Raw genomic sequence first — 15,418 nt, forward strand, 5'->3', positions numbered from 1 at the left:
AACCTCAGAGATCTGCACAGGCCCCACTACAGGACTCCCATAAGTACTGCTCAGAGATTGGGGTGAGAAACTGCCCAAGACTCAGGTATCTGTACTTCTCTTTGGAAGAAAAAGCCATCAACCTAGAGTGTGATATGTAGCAAAATCATCTTTTTTAAAATGAAGGTAAAATAACGACTTTTTGATACACAGAAATTGGAATTCAGTACCAGCAGACACACACTATCAGAAAGTTCAAAAGAAAGTCCTTCAAGGAGAAGGCAAGTTATCCTAGATGGAAAACTGAATTTGCATAAAAGAATAAATAACACTGGGAAGTGGAACTTTGTGGACAAATTAAGAACATCCCCCTTCAGATTTAGATCTCTTTAAACTAGACAAATGACTTAAAACAATAACGATAACAACATTTTGTGAGTCTTATATATGTAGAAACAAAATATTTGCTGACGATAGCAGAAAGCCTGGGAATGGAGGAATGGAAGTGTACTATCATAAGATTCTTGTATTTGAAGTGATATAATTTCATTTGAAGGTGGATTATGATAAGTTAAAGATACATAAATTGTAATCTCTATAACAGCCCCTAAAAAATGCAATGAATTTTAGCCAGTTAATCAATGATAAAGGAAAAGAAGTAGAAGTATAAAAACATAACTTACCCCAAAGAAGACAGAAAATAACGAAAAATAAGATAAAAATTTATTTATTTATTTGTTTGTTTATTTATTTATTTTGGGGTACCAGAGGGCACTCAACCACTGAGCCACATCCCCAGCCCTTTTTTGTATTTAATTTAGAGACAGGGTCTCACTGAGTTGCTTAGTGTCTTATTTTTGCCAAGGCTGGCTTTGAACTCACGATCCTCCTGTCTTGGCTTCCTGAGCTGCCGGGATTACAGGTATGTGCCTCTGTGCCCAGTAAAATTTTAAAATGAATAAAAAAAGACTTATTAAATCTAAGTACATCAATAGTTACACAAAATGTAAATGGTCTAATTACTGCAGTTAAAACAAGCCTGTAATCCCAGGAGCTTGGCAGACTGAGACAGGAGGATCATGAGTTCTAAGCTAGCCTTGGCAAAAATGAGACACTAAGCAACTCAGTGAAGACCCTGTCTCTAAATAAAATACAAAATAGGGCTGGGCATGTGCCTCCTGTGGATGAGTGCCCCTGAGTTCAATCTCCAGTAAACTCCCCTCCCTAAAAAAAGAAGACTCTATATATTGCCAATAAAACCTATTTTTAAGAGACAAAAATATTTCTAAAGTAAAGAAAATGGAAAAAAAAAAGATATGCCATACTAATATAAAGAAAAGATAGCTATATTTGTTGTTTTAATGTCAGACAGGCAGATTTGAGAACCAAAAAAATATCAGGAGGAAACAAGAGGCTTCATAATGAGAAGGGGCAAATTCATCAAAAGGACCTAACAACCTAACCATTTACACACCTACTTTAATGGTTTCAAAACACATGAAACAAACCTTATAGAACTATTTGAAGAAATAGATACATTCACAATTATATCAGATATTCCAACATCACCATTTCAATAATTGATAAATCAGAGACTATAGAAGAATTTAACAATTAACCTGATATAATTGTCATTTACAGAACACTGTCCTCAAAAGCAGCAGAATGCGAATCTTTTTCAAGTACATACAGAATATTTAGCAAGATATACCACAATTTTTGGCCGTAAAACAAATTCCAGTGAATTTTAAAGGGTTTAAAACACAGTATGCTGTTTAACAATAATGGAGCTCAATAGAAATCAGTTATGTAAGAGATACTTGCAAAAACCCCAAAATATTTAGAACTAGATAATATACTTCCAAGTAGGCTGTGGATTTATAGAAAATAAAAGGCAAAATAGAAAATATTTTGAACTGAATTAAAAAGGAAACACAATATATCAAAATGTGTGGACTAGAGTTATAGCAATATTTGCAGCTAAATTTATAGTGTTAGACACCAATACTTTCAAAAAACCAAAACAAAACCAAAAAAAACCTCAAGTCAATGCTTGGCATCCATCTTCATAAACTAAAACAGAAGATCAAATGCAACTCATGGTAAACAGAATAAAGGAAATGATAAAGAAAGTGGAAATTGATGAAAACAGAGAACAAAAAAGCTGTAGTGAAAAATCAGTGAAATCAGAAGGAGAATCCTTTAAAAGCTTTATAAAGTTGATTATTTTCTAGCCAGACTGATGAATGGGGAAAAAATGAAGACACATATACTAAAGGAAGAATCAAGAAGTGACATCACTGCAGATTCTATAGGTACTAAAATAATAAGAGGGCAATTCTATGAGCAACTTTATAAATAAATACAATTGGATAATTTAGGTGAAATAAATTCCTTAAAAGAAACAAATTGTCAAACTCAAGCAAGAAGGAATGGATGACCTGAATAGTCTTATATGCGTCAAAGAAATTGAATTTGAATTCTTTGATAATCCCAGCTACTAGAGAGGCTGAAGCAGGAAGATGGCAAGTTGTAGGTCAGCTGGGGAAACTTAGCAAAACCCTATTTCAAACACAGAAAAAAATAGAACTAGGGATACAGCTCAGTGGTCAAGCACTTAGCTAGCATGTGCAGGGCCCTGGGTTTAATCCCTGATAATACCAAAAAAATAAAAAACCAAAACTTTTCCCAGAAGATAAGTTCCAGATCCAGATAACGTCATTAGGGGCTTCAATCAATAAAACATTAATGAAAAAAAAATACAAATTTTCCACACAATGTTCCAGAAAACTAAAAGAAAAAAAAATATTTTCCTAACTCAAGGATAGAATTATTCTGATATCAAAGGCATATAGGCAATGTAAGACAACTGCAGAGTGACATCCTCATGAATATAGACACAAAAATTCTTAACCAAATTTTAGCTCATCCAATCCAATGATAGATATCTAAAAAGGATTATATATAATGGCAGAATTGAATTTATCTGAGGAATACAGGGTTGGGTTAACATTTTAAAAATCAGTATGAGACACTGGATGGCCACATGCAAAGAAATGAAATTGGCTCTTTACCTCAAACCATATAGAAAAATTAGTTTGAAATGGATCAAGGGCCTAAATTTAAGAGCTAAAACTGTAGTATTCTTAGAAAAATATATAGGGCCTAAATCTTCATGACCCTGAATCCAGTAATGATTTCATAAGTATGACACTGAAATTATGAGGAACAAAAAGAAAATATAGATAAACTGAATTTATTCAAAATTCAAAACTTCTGTGTATTTAAAGACTCCATCCAGAGAGTTAAAGCTCATGGAATGGGAGAAAATATTTCCAAATAGTAAATCTAAGAAAGATTTAGTATCCAGAATAAACAAAGAACTCCTAAAACACTTAGAAACAAAACAAAACAAAACAAAACAAACAAACAAACAAAAAAACCAACAACAACTCAAAGAAATAGGCAAGGGAATATTGGGGATGTAGCCAGTGGTAGAGTGCTTGACTAGCTATTTTATTGATTGAAGTCCCCAGTTAAGTTATCTGGATCTGGAACTTACCTTCTGGGAAAAGTTTTGTTTTTTTATCTTTTTGGTAGTATCAGGGATTAAAACCAGAGCCCTGCACTTACTAGCAAAGTGCTTGACCACTGAGCTATATCCCCAGTTCTATTTTTTTTCTGTTTTTGAAATAGGGTTTTGCCACAGGCTGGGAGACAGGAGGAATGGGAAGTGACTGTATAATGGGTAAGGGATTTCTGTTTGTATTGACCCAAATATTTAGGAATTAGGTAGTGGTCATGATTGTACAATATTACAAATGTACTTAATGCCACTTAATTCTATGCTTTAAAACTGTCAAAATGGTAAATTTTATGTTACATGTATTTCACAATAACTTTTTTAAAAAATTATTAATCATAAAAATTATAATCATAAAAATCATATTAACAGTCTTAAAATGAAAACCCATATAATATTTCCATAAACAGATTCCAAAAAAGCATTTGACACAATTTAACATCTAGAAAAGAACTTCCTCCATGAGATAAAGGGCACCTATCAGAAACCTGAAGCTGATACCATACTTAATAGTAAAAAACGGAATATTTTCACAGAGGAAGGATGTCTATATTCAAGAAATTACACTTCTAGGGCTGGGGATGTGGCTCAAGCAGTAGCGCACTCACCTGGCATGCGCGGGGCGCTGGGTTCGATCCTCAGCACCACATAAAAATAAAAAATAAAGATGTTGTGTCCACTGAAAACTAAAAAATAAATATTAAAAAATTCTCTCTCTCTCTTAAAAAAAAAAAAGAAAGAAATTACACTTCTAGCCAGTGCAAGAAACAAGAGAAAGAATTGATTGCATCCAGGTTAAAAATAAGAAATAAATTCATCATAGTAGTCTATAAAGAAATTCCTGTGGGATCCACAAGTACTAAAACTTATAGGCAGGTTTAGTAACATTACAAGATATGTGACTAACATACAAATCAATGAAGGTCTGGGTGTGCAGCTCAGTGGTTAGAACAGGTGTTTAGCATGCACAAGGCCCTGAATTCAATCCCCAGGACTACAAAATGAAAAAAAAAAAAAAAAAAAAAATTCTACAATTTAACAATAAACAATTGAAAATTGAAATAAGAATAAGTGCCATTTATAATAAGAAAAATACACAATATCTAAGGACAAAACTACAAATATGGGCTGGGTGCAGTGGCTAGTCTCAGCAAAGGTGAGAAGCTAAGCAACTCAATGAGATCCTGTCTTAAATAAAATGCAAAAATAGGGCTGAGACGGGCTCAGTGGTTGAATGCCCCTGAGTTCAATCTTCAGGACTCTCACAAAAACAAAACAAATAAAACTACAAATATGTATAAGACCTTTACATTATAAATTAAATAATCTTGCTTAGAGAAATTAAGGGAGAACTGAATAGAAAACTATTGTGACAATATTAAATCTCCTAGAATTGATGCACAAACTCATTGCTACTCCAACAAAAATCTAGCAATCTTCAATAGAAATTATCAAGCTTTCTAAAATTCCTAGAGAAAAACAAAGGACCTAAAATAGTTTAAAAATATTCTGGAAAAGCTGGGCACTATAATCACAGTGATTTGGGAGGCTGAGGCAGGAAGATGGCAAATTCAAAGCCAGTCTCAGCAACTATTTGTGAGACCCTGTCTCAAGATAAAAAATAAAAAGGGCTGGGGATATGTGGCTTAGTGGTAAAGCTCTTCTGGGTTCAATCCCCAGTACAAAAAAAAAAAAAACCCTCAATGTTCTGGATGAAAACAGAGGAGATAATCTTTGTAACCTTGAATTAGGGTAGATTTCTTAGTAATGATAATGAAAACACAATTTGCAAAAGAAAAATGGGACTTCAGTGAAATTATGAACATCTAATCATCAACTATATTAAGAGAATTACAAGAGTTTTGAACAACCTACAATAAAAATTAATTAAAAAAAAAAAAAAAAAAAAAAAAAAAAAAAAAAAAAAAAAAAGAGAATTACAAGACAAGGCACAGACTGGGAGGAAATTTTTACAAAACATATCTGATAAATGACCTACATTCATTATATATACTCTCAAAATTCAATAATAATAATAGAAATAATAACAATATTAAAACAACTCTATTTCAAAATATGTGAGCAAGCACTTCACCATAGAAGATATATGGGATAATAAATATGCTCATGAAAAGATGTTCAACATCATTATGCAACAGGAAAATGTAAATCAAAACCACATTGGGATATCACTAGTATACATATTAGTATTTATAAAATTTTAAAAACTGACCCCATCAACTGTTGAGGAGAGGATGGAGTAATTGGAATTCACACACCACTAGTGGAAATGTAAAATGCATAACCATGTTGGAAAATTCTTTGAATGTTTCTTAAAACAGTAGACATTCTTCTACCATAAAATCCAACTATTCCACTCCTAGATTTTTACCTAACAAAATGAAAGTAAATGTGCATAAATGTTCATAGTAGATTTATTAATAACAGCTCCAAACTGGAAATGACCTCACTGTTCATCAACTGGTTAATGAGTAAACAAAGTGTGATATATCCATACCTTAGTATACAAGTTTGCAAAGAAAACAATCAACTTCTGATGCATGCAAAACACACATGACTCTCAAAATTGCTATTCTGACTTACATGCTGCCGGATCCAATTTATAAAAAATTCTAGGAAATGACAACAAGTAACTGAAAGTAGATAGGAGAAGGGGCAGGGAAGGAAAAGGTGGGTGGGAGGAGGGCTGATTCTCAAAGGATCCAGGAAACTTATTGTTTTGGGTGCTGGGGATGAAATTCAGGGCCTCACAAATGCTAACCACCGGCCCTACCACTGAGCTACACCTCTGACCCCCAAGGAAACCTCTGTGGGGTATGGAAGTGTTCTTATCTTGATGACAGTTTCAGTTCATTTACATATTTGTATTTGAAACTATATGCCCAAACTAATCAAATTGTACACTCTCCATATGCGGTTTATTGTATGTCAATTAACTTTAATAAAAAATGTGTATAATTCGATTTGAGGAATCATCTGTATTTTCAGGGCCATGGGTTCCATCCCCAGAACCCTTCCCCCACCAAAAAAAAAAGGTTAGTTTTGGTCCTTAGGAAAGATGAGGATTTAGATTTCTCACCTCACACCACCCCTACTCCTCATTGTCTCCTTCCTCTCTCTCTCTCTCTCTCTCTCTCTCTCTCTCTCTCTCACACACACACACACACACACACACACACACACGTGCGTGCACACACTTGCACTGCCGGTCTATCCCTATATTTTTCCATTCTCGTACTATTATTACATTAAAAATTTAGATAAATATTCAGAACTCAGTCTTTATGACTGTATGATTATGACCTAGAAGTACTGTTCACAACTGACCATGTGTTATGATCTGAATTGCCCCCCCCAATTGATATGTTGAAATTCTAATCCCCCACACCTCAGCATATGACTATTTGGAGATAAGGTCTTTAAAGAGGGGATGTTGAAGTTAAAATGAGGCCCAAATGGTGGGCTCTAATTCAGCGTGACTTGGTGTCTTTCAATGAAGAAGCAATCAGGACAGCATGTAGACACACAGAAGCAAGACTGGGTGAAAACAGGGAGGGCATGACCATTTACAAGCCAAATCAGAGACCTTGCAAGAAACTAACCCTGAAATCTGGAAATTCTAACATCCAGGACTGTAGAAAATAAATGTCTGTTGTTTAAGCCACCAGTCTGTGGCATTCCTGTTACAGCAGCTTGACTTGACTAAGATATCATATATTTCCATTTCCTGCACTTTAAAAAAAAAATGGCTTGATTTCTATGCCCTTAGCATTTAACCATCAAAGCTCCTCTCCACACATTGGAACATATGAAAATATATTCTGCAGCCTCTCCCCCGCCCCCTTTTTTTTTCTTCTGCGCTGGGGATTGAACCCAGGGTCTCACACATGCTAGGCAAATGCTGTATCACTGAGTTACATCCTCAGTCTTCTGCAAGTTTCCTGGAAGACATCTTTCACAGACTTTCTGACCTGCTCCTCTGTACCTGGCCTCTCACAAACCTGCTATACACCTGTGAGCAGCTACTTCCCTTCTGCATCGTCTCTGTGTTGTTCTTTCTCCCTGTCTTAGATTGGATCATCTATTTCCAGGATTCTATATTTTCTTTCTGTGCTTATCCACTTATATACTTTTTTCTAGAAATTTCTTCAAATTTATCTTTCAACTCTTCATGCATTTTTCAGTTCTAATCAGTTTTCTTTTAATTTTTATTTTTTAGTTGTCAATCGATCTTTATTTATTTATATGCAGTGCTGAGAATTGAACCTTGTGTCTCACACAGGCTAGGCAAGAGCTCTACCACTGAGCCAGGATCCCAGCCCTCTAATTAGTTTTTAATGTCTAAGAACACTTCTATTCCTTCCCCCTCCAATAGGATAATTTTCTTCGAGAGAACTCCCACATTCCTGATGAACTCTTCCTTCCTTACTCCTCCTCTCTTTTCTCTCAAAAATAACCTATCAATTTCCTGGCTCTTCTTTAAAGTTTTTGGTTCTGGTTTTCAGGCCCTTGTCTTATCTCCCTGGGTTTACAGATCCTTCCTTGTCTGCTTATGCTTGAGAGGCACAGTAAAAGCCAGGTTAGAAGTCTGTGCTTTGGGGAGGGGCTTATCCATTCTAATCCTCGCTGTAGGGTGATCTGCTGGGCTTTTATCTCGCCAAATCCCTGAAGTCAGCAGTTGAGGGTCTTTAGGCTCAGGCTGGTCAGTTCTTCACAATAGACTCTTTGAAACTCCTGCCTAGATGGTTTGCGCCCTGGCTGCCAGGATTCTGGGAGCTGAGTGAGCTTAAGAAGGTTCAGGGGCTGGGGATGTAGCTTAGTGGCAGAAGGCTCGCCACTAAGGAGTATGTGGGAGGCCCAGCCCCAGCATTGGGGGAAAAAAATTAGCGGCTAGCGGCTCAGGACAGGGTGCCTTAATACTGTAAATTTTCACTTCTTCTATTTTGAGTACAGTAACATCGCCCTCGTCTTACTGTGATCCTCCTAACCAAGCATCCTTAGTTTCAGCCTCTGAAGGAGAGAAACCTCCAGTGTCTGGAGTCAGGAAGGACTGTCCCTTGGCTCTGGGATTCCAGGAGATTTTAGTTTCATCTTCATCCCCACTTTCAGAGAACCCAGTGCTACCAACCACCATGCTTTTTTCAAGTTCTGAAGTTTAAATGGGATCATTTTGGATTTCTGCATTACTGGCTTGAGATTCAGCTTTCTGTGGTTTACTAAGTCAGTCGTCACTTGTCTATGGATCTGCCACCTTCCAAAATTTGCCATATTTTTTTCTTTTCTGTCTTCTTCATCCCAAATAAAGGTGTGTGTGTGTGTGTGTGTGTGTGTATGTTACCATCTGTAGTGTCACTCTAGAAATAATGTAGATAAGCCATCAATGGGAGAAAGAGGAAGTAAATTATGGTCCATTGATAGACCCGAATATTGGGCATCCATTAAAAGAGGTCTTTGCTATGAATTTTTAATATCGGAGAAAACTTTTGTTGTAATGTTAATTTTTTTTTAATATTTATTTTTTTAGTTGTAATTGGACACAATATCTTTATTTTATTTATTTATTTTTCTGTGACAGCTGAGTATCGAACCCAGGGCCTTGCACGTGCTAGGCAAGCGCTCTACTGCTGAGCCACAATCCCAGCCCCTGTAATGTTAATTTTTAAAATGTTATAAAATTGTGTACATAGGATGATTTCAACAACTTTTAAAATCTTCAAGGGCCTGCGAGCTTAACTCAGTGATAGAGTGTTAGGTTTAGCTTGTGTGAGGCCCTGGGTTCCATCCCCAAATGATCATGGGAAATGTATGGGTAAAAATATATGCTTTATTATTAGTTCATTGGTTAATGAACGGGATTATGAAGGATTTTACTTTATTTCTGAAATTTATGAATTTTTACAAGGCATTAAAAACCATCTTACTTTTCTCATCATTAGTTGAATTATTCAATAGTACATAGTCCTTGTAGAAAAGGTAGTAGTGATATAAAAAGACCACACCCATGCATACACACAGAACTTTTTCCAACCACCCCACAGCCCATGAGAGTTACAAACTGTTAACATGCTGCTGTATGTCTTCCTTTTACATGTTTTATCATGAAAACGATAATCTTCTTCCTTTTTGTATCACTGTCAGGGCCAGAGTCTTCAGTGGGCCACAGCCTGACTTGTTTAAATACAGTTGCCACTGAAGGAAAGGCGGCTCCCTGGAAGCCTCTGAGCTTTCTCACCTCAGTCAACAGATAAGACTGGTTTACTAGAGTTGCTAATTACCAGCTTGAAAGACAGGAGGACTTCACAGAAATTCCTCAAGAGGATTAGAGTTTGAGAGGGGATGGGGACCAGAGGCTAAAGGCAGCCACTGAGATTCTTGGTGGGTGAGAGCTTCCGGGGGAGGTGATACCAAAATTTGCCTGCTTTGCCTTGGATGACCCTGCATACCTGGCACTATACCTGCGTGGATCTTACAAGTGCAGCTAGCTGAACAGTGGAACAGGAATTGTAGGAAGATGACTCACGTTTGATGAAGACAGTGAGTTTCTCTATTGGTTTATGTCAAGCTTGTCTTATTTCAAAACAACATTTATATTCAGGATCCCTGGCTTGCTTCCCCAGGGCATTTATTTATTTACTATGTGATTATTTAGTTATTTGTTATTTTTAGTTATACATGGCAGTAGAATGTACTTTGACATATCCTACCTACGTGGAGTCTAACTTCGCATTCTTGTGGTTGTCCATGGTGCGGAGTGACGCTGGTCATGTATGCATATATGAGCATTGGAAAGTGATGTCCAGTTCATTCTGCTGTCTTTCCTATGCCCAGTCCTCCTCCCTTTCCTCATTCCCTTTTGTGCTGGGGCATTTAAACCAGCAACCTTTACACAGAATTCCTCTGTGTACAGTCCCCACGGTGAGGCAGCCAGGGAGAATAGAATGGACTTGGCACAGGTGCTACCTGTGGCATTTTGAGGATGCCGTGGCTGCCTGCAAATGTCCCAGCAATATTTGCAGTACTCTGTTTCGATGCCCCTTCTCAAAGCAGGTTGTCTGGTTCAATTTTTTGCCTGGTGTTATTTTTCACTAACTTGGTTTCTTTTATTTGGATTTGGAACACTGAAGAACCAGGACTTCTTACTAAACATTTCAGTTAGATGGACTTCGTGGGTGGGTTTGCTTTGGGTCCTAAATTGTGACCATTTAAAAGGTAATGAGTCTCTTGTCTTTTACAAAAGTCTTTTAGTCTTTTACAAAAGTCTTTTACTCTTCATCTCTTTGTATTATCTACTTCTTTCTCTGACTCTGTTTTCTTTCTTTTCTCACTTTTTGTTAGGTGGATGCTTTTTAGTCAGTCCTTTATTTGAGGAAGGAAGAGGTGGATTGTTACAGGCCCTTCAGTGTGAAAACAACAGGCTAGTCATTAACATCAAATAATTTAAAAAGAAATCATTAAGTAATCTCAACCATCCATTTTTGCTTTTTAAGATCCTATCTAAATGACTTGCTATCAGCAAAATTATGAAAAGATAAGAGACTGAAGATAAAGGTAATCCCTTCATGTTTTACAATAGGTGTCTTTGGAAAGGTTGAAAACAATCATTAACATCAGTTTACCTGCTTGTTTACTTTACTGCGGTTAACTCTAAAGTGACCTTTGAAGAAGGGTATGTTTTGGAAAGTTAAGCACTAAAATTGATCTGCCGGACTTTTTAGGAGATAGATTTTAAATAAATGACTCAGTTTCTGACCATCCTGCAAACTTTAGTAATTCAATAAACAAATTTTTATAAACATGACGAAAGTGGCTTATTTGACATTGTGGGGTGGGTATTACAGATGCAATACTCAGCATTCTTGTAAATGGACAAGTGTCACTGTGTTGATTTAGACAGACTAATTGAAGCCTGGTGTGTGGGCTCTGGAGGATAAAGCAGGAGGACTGCAAATTTGAGGCCAGCCTCAGCATCTCAGACCCTGTCTCAAATAAAATTTAAAAAGGGCTGGAGATGTTGGGATGAACCCAACTACTATGTATAACCATAAAGCACTTGCTTAGCATGTCAGAGGGCCTGGGTTCAATCCCCAGTACTGCAAAACAAACACACACACACAGGAGAAATGTTGGAAGTAACATAAAAGATTGAGATGACCTCTTATTTTTTGAGGAAAAGGTAGTAATATTGCTTTCTTAAAACTTTAAGAATTTACAGAGAATTCTTTTTGGTTGTTTTGTGGTACTAGGGATTGAACCCAGGGGCAGGCACTCTACCACTGAGCTACATCCCCCTTTTTATTATTGATGATTGATTGATTGTGGTGCTGGGGATTGAACCCAGGGCCTTGTGCATGTGAGGCAAACACTCTACCAACTGAGCTATATCCCCAGCCCCCTTTTAATTTTGAGACAAGGTCTCTCTAAATTGCCCAGATTATCTTTGACCTTTTGATCTTCCTGCCTCAACCTCTGGAGTGGCTGGAACTACAGCTGTGTCACCATGTCCATCTGAGGGACTCTTTTTGGATACTTTAATAGACGAGGAAACATTTATGTATTGTATCCTACATTGTTCTAAAATATTTCCATATGTCAAACAACACCTCCCAGGAAGCACACTAAGGTTAATGCCATTATCCACCTCCCCTTTCTAAAAGGAATAAACTTTATTTTTTAGAGCACTTTTAGGTTTGCAGCAAGATTGAGTAAAAAGTAAGGAGTTGCTGTATACCCCCTCCTCAGACACACACTTGCAGCCTCCCCACTGCTGACAGCCTCGACCAGGGAGGGACATTTGGTAAGATCCATGAACCTGCATTGACACGTTACCACCCAAAGTTCATGGTTCCCATCAGTGTTCACCCTTGATGGGTACATTTGATGGTTTTTTAAATTAAAAAAAAAAAATTTTTTTTAATTTGTTCTAGTTAGTTATGCATGACAGTGAATGCATTTTGACACATTGTACACAAATGGAGCACAACTTCTCCTTCCTCTGGCTGTACATGGTGCAGAGTCACACCAGTAGTGTAATCATACATGTATAAAAGGTAATAATGTCCATTTCATCCCACCATCCTTCCCACCCCCACAGCCCCTCTCTTCCTCTCACTCCCCTCTGCCCAATCCAAAGTTCCTCCATTCTTCCCTACCCCCTGCACCCATTATGGATCAGCTTCCACTTATCAGAGAAGACATTCAGCCTTTGGTTTTTTGGGTTTGGCTAATTTCGCTTAGCATTATATTCTCCAGCTCCATCCATTTTACCTGCAAATGCCATAATTTCATTCTTTTTTAAGGCTAAGTAATATTCCATCATGTATATGTACCACATTTTCTTTATCCATTCATCTGTTGAAGGGTATCTAGGTTGGTTCCATCATTTAGCGATTGTGAATTGAGCTGCTATAAACATTGATGTGGCTGCGCATTCAACAGGTTTTGACAAATATAGCATAACATGCAACCGCCATTGTATATCATATAGAAGAGTTCACTGCCCTAAAAATACTTTGTGCTCTGCCTATTGTCCCTCTTTTCCCTCAGTCCTTGGTAACCACTAGTCTTTTTTACTGTCTCTCTAGTTATGCCTTTTCTTGGAATCAACAATACGTCATCATTTCATATTGGCTTATTTTGCTAAGGAATATGCATTTAAGTTTCCTCCATGTCTTGTGTCTTGATAGCTTTTTTTTAAAAAGCACCAAATAATATTTTCTCACCCGTTTGTACTGTAGTTTATCCATTCACCTACCAAAGGACACGTTGGTTGCTTCTAAGTGTGGGTATTATGAATATATCTGCTGTCAACATCCACATGGAGGTTTTTGAATGAATTTAAGTTTTCTACTCATTTAGTTAAATTCCAAGAGCATAACTGCTGAACTGAATGGTAAGACTCTTTAGGTTTGTAGAATCAATCTTCCCAAGTAGCTGAAGCACTTGGTTTTCCCGTCAGCAGTGAATGAGTGGTCGCACTGCTCCACAGCCCCATTAGTATTTGGTGGTATCAGTAGTTTGGATTTTGGCTCTTCCAATAGGAGTGTAGTGTTATCTCATTTTTGTTTCATTTTACAATTTCTGAGTAACACCACATTGGACATCATATTCTCTCTAACTTGCCCCGTATCTATTATCATGGGTGAGGTATCTGTTTAGGTCTTTTGTCTATCTCCTTTTCGGGGTGGTGGAGATTGAACTCAGAGCTTCACACATGTTAGGAAAATGTTCTACACGGAGCCACACTACCTTGACCATTTTTAATCAGGTTGTTCCTTTTCTTATGGTTGAACCTTAAAATTTATTTGTATATGCTGGGTACAGTGGCACACACCCATAATCCCAGTGGCTGGGGAGGCTGAGACAGGAGGATCGCAAGTTCAAAGCCAGCCTCAGCAACTTAGTGAGGCTCTGAGCAACTTAGCAAGATCCTATTTCAGAATAAAAAAAAAAGGGGCTGGGTATACAACGCAATTGGTAGAGTGCTTTCCTTGCATGCATAAGGCCCTGGGTTCAATCCCTAGCACCGAAAAAAAAAAAAAACCCACTCAAAATAAAAAAAACAAAATGAGCTGAGGATGTGGCTCAATGGTTAAGTGCCCTGGATTCAATTCCTAGTACCAATAAATAAATAAATAAAAATTCTTTTTTTTTTTTTTAATATTTATTTTTTAGTTTTTCGGCAGACACAACATCTTTGTTTGTATGTGGTGCTGAGGATTGAACCCGGGCCGCACGCATGCCAGGTGAGCGCGCTACCGCCTGAGCCATATCTCCAGCCCTCTTTTTTATTTTAGATAGCAGTCCTTTATCAGATGTAGATTTTGTTTTTGTTTTTATTCTTAATTTTTTTTTGCAAATATTTTCTCCTCCTCTGTGACTTGTATTATTGTCTTTGTCTCTCAGAGAGCAGGAGTTTTTAATTTTTAAGTTTTCTTCTTCTTCTTCTTCTTCTTCTTTTTTTTTTTTTTTTTTTTTTTTTTTGGCACTACTGGGCATTAATCCGGGGTGCTCTACCACTAAGCTACTTTTATTTATTTTATTTTTAATTTTGAGGCAAGCTCTCACTAAGTTGCAGTGGCTGGCCTTGAACTTGCAATCCTCCTGCCTCAGCCTCCTGAGTGGCTAGGATTATAGGTATATGCCACCACCATGCCCAGCGGTAGAAAGTTTTCATTTTAATGAAATCTGACTTATCAACTATATTTGCCTTGGACCATGACTTTCATGTTGTATCTGAAAAGTCATCATTAAAATCAAAGTCACCTGAAAATTTCTTCTATGTTATTGTTTAGGAGTTTGATAGTTTTCTGTTTTACTAGGTCTACAATCCATTTTGAATTAATATGTGTAAAGGTCTGTGTCTAGATTTACCTTTCGCATTTGGATATCCAGTTATTCTAGCATCACTTGTTGAAAAGACTATCTTTCCTCCATTGTACTGCCTTTGTTCCCAAAGATCTGTTGACTACATTTATGTGAGTTTTGTGGGTTTATCTGTCTCTTTCATCACCAGTACCACACTGTCTTGATTACTGTATCTCTACAGTAAATCAGGTGATGTCTTTGTTCTCCTCTGATACTAAGTTGGCAATTTGGGACCTTTCTTTTTTGTTTTATTTGTTTGTTTATTGCCTAGGAATGAACCCAGTGGTGCTTAATCACTGAATCACATCCCAGCTCTTTTTAAGACAGGGTCTCACTAAGTTGCTTTGGTCCTTTGCTAAATTACTGAGGCTGGTTTTGAACTTTCAATCCTCTTGTCTCAGATTCCCGAGCCTCTGGGATTATAGGCATATGCCACTATATCCAATCAATTCTGGACTTTTTTGTCTCTCC

At 37.0% G+C, this 15,418-nt stretch overlaps 1 protein-coding gene and 1 non-coding gene across 17 annotated transcripts in view; both read right to left on the minus strand.

Moving 5' to 3' along the window:
• Positions 1-15,418, minus strand: part of Dlgap1 (DLG associated protein 1) — a 364,173-nt gene that overhangs the window by 39,007 nt on the left and 309,748 nt on the right. The window lies entirely within an intron of this gene.
• Trnav-cac (transfer RNA valine (anticodon CAC)) lies at positions 11,897-11,970 on the minus strand. The gene has a single exon. It is a non-coding gene; the product is annotated as a tRNA-Val (tRNA).

Source organism: Callospermophilus lateralis, chromosome 17, assembly GCF_048772815.1.
Source record: "Callospermophilus lateralis isolate mCalLat2 chromosome 17, mCalLat2.hap1, whole genome shotgun sequence".
NCBI lineage: Eukaryota > Metazoa > Chordata > Mammalia > Rodentia > Sciuridae > Callospermophilus > Callospermophilus lateralis.